The sequence below is a fragment of the Pistacia vera genome, unplaced genomic scaffold, assembly GCF_008641045.1.
Source record: "Pistacia vera cultivar Batoury unplaced genomic scaffold, PisVer_v2 Contig343, whole genome shotgun sequence".
Taxonomy (NCBI): Eukaryota; Viridiplantae; Streptophyta; class Magnoliopsida; order Sapindales; family Anacardiaceae; genus Pistacia; species Pistacia vera.
Genome location: NW_022196161.1, coordinates 534,453 through 542,500, shown reverse-complemented (window position 1 = coordinate 542,500; position 8,048 = coordinate 534,453).

Below are 8,048 nucleotides of genomic sequence, written 5' to 3'. Positions count from 1 at the left end.
TATCTCTCCTTAGTTGTAGTTAATTAGAAAACAAGCGATCTAATTAATCTTACTACTAAACAACCCTAGACAAGCGCTAAAGGTTTAAACTAGTAGCAGCCTTAAGGGCTAGAGAAATCGATGAAACTGAATAACACAAACACAAGCGGTTGTATTTAATTTAGTTGAATGTTCTTCCTAAGATTTAATAATTCTTGACGCAACAAGTTCTTAAACCCTAATTACTCACAAGTCAGAAGGGTCAAACAATTACGGATTTGATATCTAACTTAGCAGTAGATTGTAGATTGCAACAAATAATAAACTAGTAGGCCTCGTAGTAATTAAATGAAACAATCATGAAAATAGGAATAGAATAACATCCAATACTCAAAACATATATTGAACACTAGAAAAAGAAAACAGATTAGATCTCACAGTTTTATTGATTCCGAGGCCTCCATTTCCTTCGACCAAGTTATAAAAGTTTTAGTCGCTCATGGCCATAATCAAAACTCAAAAGAGAAATTGCAGAAGAGAAGAAGGAGAGGCGTGTGTAATCTCTCTAATCTGATCTCTTCCCCCCTTTTAAGAATATCCAATTCAAGTCTTTGAATTCTACTCAATCTCCTAAAAATATTCTAATATCCTAAAATAACATTTTATCCTAATCTGATTAATTGAAAATAAAATAAAGTTCTAATGTAAAATAGGAAAGTGGTGTTTCCAGCTGTATCTTGCGTGCAACAAGTCTTCAAAACTTCCAATAATAAACTGCCTAATTGACTTGCATGATAGGGCAGAATGTTCCAGAACGTCAATAGTGCAAGTGCATCAACTTCAAGCCCGATTACAACCTTGATGAAGCAAGTATCTCTCCAAACTCAAAACATGAAAGTTTTATATCTCTTTCTCAGAGTTCCATATCATTTTGAATCATCTCAATCTGAGCTCAGATGAGAGAGTTATGCCCAGATTACAAAGCAATGTCAAAACTATCCGAATTCACCTAATTAGTCCCGTTTTGCATTTAACGCCTCCATTTGCATCCTAAATCAAAATAGAATAATAATGAGTACATTTAAGCAACAAGTAAGTATAAAAGATGAGACATTAAGGGGGGTAAATATGACATTTTGCATTCTCATCAATCTTCTTCTTGAAGACTCATTTACAACCTATGGGTTTTATGCTATTGGGTAAATCCACCAGTGACCATACTCGATTTTGGTACATGGAGTGCATTTCGGATTTCATGGCCTCAAGCCATTTTATTGGAGTTCGAAACTAATATAGTATCCCCGTAGGTTTGAGGTTCATCATCCTAATAAACCAATGCGTCGCTGTGTTGAATCACAAGATATTCATACCTCTCGGGCTCACGACATAGTCTACCAGACCTACATAGCTCCTGTGTTTGAGTTGGTTCACTTTCTTCCACAGTTTGTGGAGTGACCTTCTCCTAATGTTCCTCCATTTCTGGTGGTATATCTGTCTGTTCCTCATCAGCCATATCTTATGGAGTTAGAACTTTGACCTTTCTACCTCTTGTACTATTTTAAAAAAATTCTTTATCCAAAAATACCATAGATGAAGCTACAAAAACCTTTCGCTCTTCAAGCTGGTAGAAATAGTATCTGATGGTTTCCTTGGGATATCCCACAAAGATACATCTTTCAGATTTTGAGGCAAGCTTATTTCTCATCAATTTCTTAACATAAGTTGGACAACCCTAACTTCTCAAATAAAACAACTTGGGCTTTCTCCTATTCCATACATAGTTCATATAGAGTTTTATCCACTAATTTGGATGGCACGTGGTTTAGTGCGTGAATTACAGTCTCCAAGGCTAGCCCTAGAATGTTGCGGGTAGATTATCCAAACTCATCATCAAACGAACCATATCAAGTAACGTTCAATTCCTCATTTCCAATACACCATTGTGTTGTGGCGTATAAAGAGGTGTGAGTTGTGGCACTATCCCACATTCCTTAAGGTATCCACCAATCTCCAAGCTCAAGTATTCACCTCCTCAGTCTGACTGAAGGGCTTTAATACTTGTTCCGAGCTTATTTTGTACTTCATTCCTAAACTTTTTGAACTTGTCAAATGATTCAGATTTATGTCTCAACAAATAGACATGACCACATCTACTGAAATCATCACTAAATGTGATGAAGTAAGAATATCCTCTTCTTGCCTGAACTGTCATAGGACCACTTACATCACTATGGATGATCCCTAACAGTTTTATAGATTTTTCACTGTTTCCAATGAAAAGCAACTTAGTCATCTTTCCTAGAAGGCATGACTTGCATACCTCATATGATTGAAAATCAAATGGGTCCAAACTCTGTCCTTATGGAGTTTTGCTATGAGAATTTGATTTACATGACCTAGCCTACACTGCCAGAGGAATTTTGGTTAAGATCGACAATCCTGGCTTTCTTAGTTTCAAGATTGAATGTCTCTTTATCCATATCTAGAACATATAAACCATTATGTAACCTAGCATTTCCATAATGAATACCATTCAAACTAAAAGACAACAATATATTAGATATTCCAAAATGACATCTAAAACTATCCAAAGCAGACACCTAAATAATATTCTTAGAAATGGAAGGTACATAATAAGAATCCATAAGTTTTAAGATAAGGCCCGAAGGCAAAGATAACCAATAAACACCTACAACTAGAGTAGCAACTCTAGCCCTATTCCCAACGCATAGGTCAACCTCCCCTCAACTGAGTGATCTACTCTGTCGTAGTCCCTACACATTAGTACAAATATGAGATGCACATCCTATGTCAATGACCCAAGATGTGTTAGGAGATAAGTTCATTTCAATCATGAACATACCTTTAGAAGAAGATGCACCATTCTTCTTCTTGCTAGCTAGGATGGTCTTGCAGTGTTTCTTCTAATGGCCAGGCTGACCATAAAAGAAGCAAACTACCTTTCCATCTTTGCTCACACTACCAGCATGCTACAAGACATCCTGAGACTTGTACTTGGACTTGATCTTGGCTTTACCCTTACCCTTGCCCTTTCCTTTGCCTCTCCCAAGAGTAGCATCAACTAGTAGCACTGGCTTAGATTTCTTCCTATCTTGCTCTGCTATCTTCAACATATTCAGGAGGTCGGAGAGGGTGTTCTCCATACCATTCATATTGAAGTTCAATATGAACTGTGAGAAGCTATCAGGCAAGGATTGCAGAATTAAGTCCATTGATAATTCAGCATCCATGACAAACCCAAGGATTTAAGCTTCTAAGTGTATGCAAGCATTTTGAGTATATGTGGCCCTACTTGAGTTCCCTCTACCATCTGGCATCTAAAGAGTGCCTTAGACACATCATAACGATCGTGCCTAGCACACTTCTCAAAGAGCTCCTTGAGATGAATCATAATAAATTGCACATCCAAGTGTTCATGTTGCTCTTGGAGATTTAGGGTCATTGATGTTAACATGAGACATTGCACATTGTTAGGATAATCAAGATACTTGCTATAAGCATTTCTAACCTCTTGAGTAGCTTTAAGACCGACCGCCTCTTGTATAGGCTCATTTAGGACATACAACTTCTTCTTGGATTTGAGAACAATCCGAAGTTTTTTATACCAATCTTTGAAGTTTGTACCGTCCAGCCTATTTTCCTTTTCAATGATTGATCGTAATGATAGGTTGTTTATTGCCATTTTGAGATTTCTACAAGTGCAAAATAAAACGAGTTAATATCATGATATAATATTTAATTAATCAAGGCTTTTAATTAATTAAACACTCCCACTATTTTACTCGAGTCCTAATAGCCCCCACTATTAGACTCGGGAAAGCCTGTTGGATTTCCTAGTGGCCCAAGATCCCATCAATTCCATTTTTAACCTTCATTGATTGAAAAACCAAAAACAGGTTGATATAGGTGGGCCACAAACTCAATTTATACCAACTAATAGTGCCAACCACTAATCCTCAAATATAAATTGTACAAACAAACCAATTACACAATCCATTGGCATTGACCATTGATCTCAAGTGAAACTGTTGGATCCGTAGAGTAGATACTACATACTCCCATGAATTTGAAAAATTGCACTTTCTCTACATTTGCCTCTAGTACATCTTTGACCTTCGTTGATCAAAAGCCTAAACTACTAGTTAAGTCTAACTCGACATTATTAAAGAAAAGCTCCAATGCGACTTAGCTGCCCATTGATAGAAGCATACCCTTCATTGACCAAAAGGGTAACAATGATCTATGGTACACAGTGACATTACGATGAATGTGACGACAGTCCCGCGTTTCGCAACCTAGGTTTGTCAGGGACAAGGGTTTTGTGCCTTGGCACCAAAACCCTAAACACCCTCAAAGGCATTCACCAGCGCCATGTGAGGGATCACACGACCATCCCTTTCACACACTACCTTGCTCCAACGGCAACAACAATTGTTGCCACTTGTCACGATGCTACCGTGGGCCTCCAGCCATGGCAGCCAGCACCACCACACATGATGGTGCTTAGGGTTTCGTCAAATTTCTCTGATTTCAACAAAAATCAGATCCAACACAACCAATTTTCAATATTTCCCAAACACAACAATCCAAGGTTCATTTCAATTAATCCAAATCAAAATCAATTAAAACAAAACCCTAAACATGCAATCTCAAATCACATACTTTTAGCATATAATCAAAACACCAAAAATTCATATAAGAGGCTCTGAAACAACTGTAGTGTTTTAATCGATGTAGCGAAAAACAAATATTTACCGATCAAACCCTATTAAGCCCCAAAACACAAGTATGAGTATGACGATGTTCATTATACTATAAAATAATAGAGACCATGAAAGAATCAGAACCATACCCATGTTTGGACGCTCTACCACTTTTTCAAGATCCGGATGAAAAACGCTCATGATCCAAGTATAGGATCGAACCACCGGTCTCTACACAAAGTCAAGGATCAACACAAGAGAATTTACTAGATCTTGATGTGAAGACTAAACAAGATATGGGATTTGGGTTGAGAGAAAAATCTCTCAATGAACCATTTACTCTCCACGGCCGAGAAAGGGAAGAATGAGAGTGTTCTTTAATTCCGAAACAAAATCATATCTTAGGTATTTCCCCGTTATTATTTTTATCCATTAATAACATTCTTTCAATATTTAAAACATATATACACCAATATATGTTTAATATTGACAGTTTATTTATTTACAATATATATACGACAAGATACATTTTTAAATAAATAACAAATCTTACATATTAAATCCAATACAAGATTGGATCTAGGCAACAACCTTTCCAACAAATTTAATTGCTCTGTAAAATTTACCAAAATACCTCTTCATCAATAAATGACAAAAATACCCCTCACATAATCTCTTCTTTAGTTTGCCTTTTATGTGTGTGACCCAATGGCTCCTTATCATGTCAATAGTGTGTAATATCACGATCAACACCAAATCAATCGTCTCATTACACACAAACCAAGATTGGCCCCTAGTAAGGCATTAGGGCCACCCAACAGATTTGGATTCAATGTAATTCGCTACCTGTGAACAGTATGGCTACTGTGCAATCAAATCCTTTCATCAACTATAGAAGTAATGTCGACTTCAAATATAAATGACCTTGATCTATTCAGATTTGGTTATCAGACCAATCGACCAATCGAGCTTCACTTGATTCCACTGTGGCCATAGATTCCAAAGTAGTTGTCCTTCACTGGAATCTCACTAAGATAATGTCTCTTGAACACATGAGTAATGAATCCATTGTCGATCCACTATAGTCATGATGTACTTTTCAATGTAACCAATCACTCCTATACTAATAACCCTATGAGGATTACTTTTTGTAAGTGTCAAACTACACCAATAGGTACACACGGCGCTCTGGTGATCTCAAGTCTAAGGACCACATGCACTACAATCTATTAGAGGATGTATTCCATGGACAGTGGTGTTAACATCTATATGGAATCTTTTGATGGATCAGTTTGATGAACTCATGAATCACAAGCACCCATGCACTAGACCAAGTTGTCACCAAACAACCCTGACATGTGAGATTAGTCACTACCTTCCGATAGTGTCATTCAACACTATGATAGTCTTACCGTATTATCTATGCCTTAGGTCAAGATAATCCTCTGGATATAGACATTTCTAGAATGGCCACTTGAAGTGATCATAAGGATCTCACAATCAAGATTTATCACTGCTTGATTCCCTTGTCATGGTTTAACCACTCTAAGGGCATATATTAATACATACATAGAAATATGCTTTACGTAATATAATCAATGCCTTTTATATATTGAATATCCATGATCCATAGACTCAACATACAACAATATGATTGGCTTAGGGGCACCTAGTCTAACAAACTACTCTCAGTCTCATGGACTTATCCACAAACTCTCGGAGGTATTCACGGGCAACCTTCGAGCTCCGCGGCCTTGAGTAAACCCGCTAGAAGATCATAGTCAACCGAGCAAGGAGCTTTATAATAAACACAAAGCCAAGTGAACACAACTAGTAAAAAGATGTACAAGGATTATGGAGGAATAGATCCAAACTTGAGCGTGGTCCGTGACTGCTTTCTAAAAAAGGGGAATCAGCTCGTGGTCCCTCATTTCCCCCCAACCAACCTCCGTGGTGGACTCTTGGAGGGCTCACAAGGAGAATTGGAGATGCTTTGGAAGCTTGCCGACCACTCGAGGAATGATAGCTCCAACCAGTCTGTCTCTTTCTCCCTCCTTGTTCACCATTGCTGGCAGTAAGTTTATGGGAATCCTCTCCCTAGTCTTCGCAGTGGCTCCTGTAGACCATAGAAACCTAGCAACAGAGATGGGACTGTGGGGATTTCTATCGAAACAAGCACAAAATTACAAAAAAATAAAAAAAATTGCTACGACAGAGTCCCTTTACCCAAGATCATGATTCGATAAATACAACCACAATATAATTTTAAACCATACAAGGTTAGGTATTATACCTTCATTGGTGGCTCTTTCTCTAGATGTCTCCAAGATATCACTATCCACCCAAAGTAGGATTGAGCACAACGGTATCCACAAAAGTAGGTCGGGATAACTCTTGGATTGATTGCTAAATCAAGCCAAGAGCTTAAGAGGAGGTGGCAGAATTTGAGAGAGAAATTCTATCTAGGGCTGCGGCTAGGGTTTTGTGTTTTGGGAGGTTTAGTCTAAAAATTAAACTAAAACTTTGCTCTCAAAAGTTGTAAACTCAACTTCTTAAAATCAAAACCCAAGTCCCCTTTTTATAGTGCAATCCATAGTAGGAATTTAATTAGGATTGTGAATCTCCAAATTCCTTTTTAATTTGGTGTAACACCCACATTAAGGTACGTAATGTTATTTACACCCTAATACCCTTAGTTGGATTTCTTTGAAGTTATCTTAGACAAATGTAAAGAAAATTCCTTAAAACTTCATTAGGGGTAAAATGGTCTTTTCACTCCTAATTAGATGAAAAAGTGGGAAGTGAAAGGAAGCAAAATAATGTCAATTGACTAAAGGATATAGATGGAATTTCATAGAAAGTGCAACGGCAAAAGGGGAATTCATGTGTATAATATTAGATATAAGGTTTCATTGAAGAAACCCTAGCTTTACATGCAGCCCTTGTTCACGCCACCTTCACCCCATTTCTCTCAACTTTCTTCAGTAAATTTCAAAGGGAAATCATAGGATTTGGCTTGGATTTTCATAGATTTTATATCCTAAAGCATCCAAAGGTAAGATTCTAGCACAAGGTGTGTAATTAACCTTTAAAGTTTTAAATTCTTATGGTTTTTATATATGATCTAGGTCCAAGAGGAAGAGACTTTTAGCAAAAGAAAGTTATATCACACATTCAAGGTAAGTAAACCCCAATTTTAGCCTTGTTTTGAGCAAGACTTGTGTAGTATGATTCTTGCATGTTTTATGTGATTGTACATGATAATTGTTGGCTGTTTTTTATGATGAATGATGTGTAATTTCCAGCCATGAGAAGTAGTGTATGATTAAGTGATGATTTGGTGAA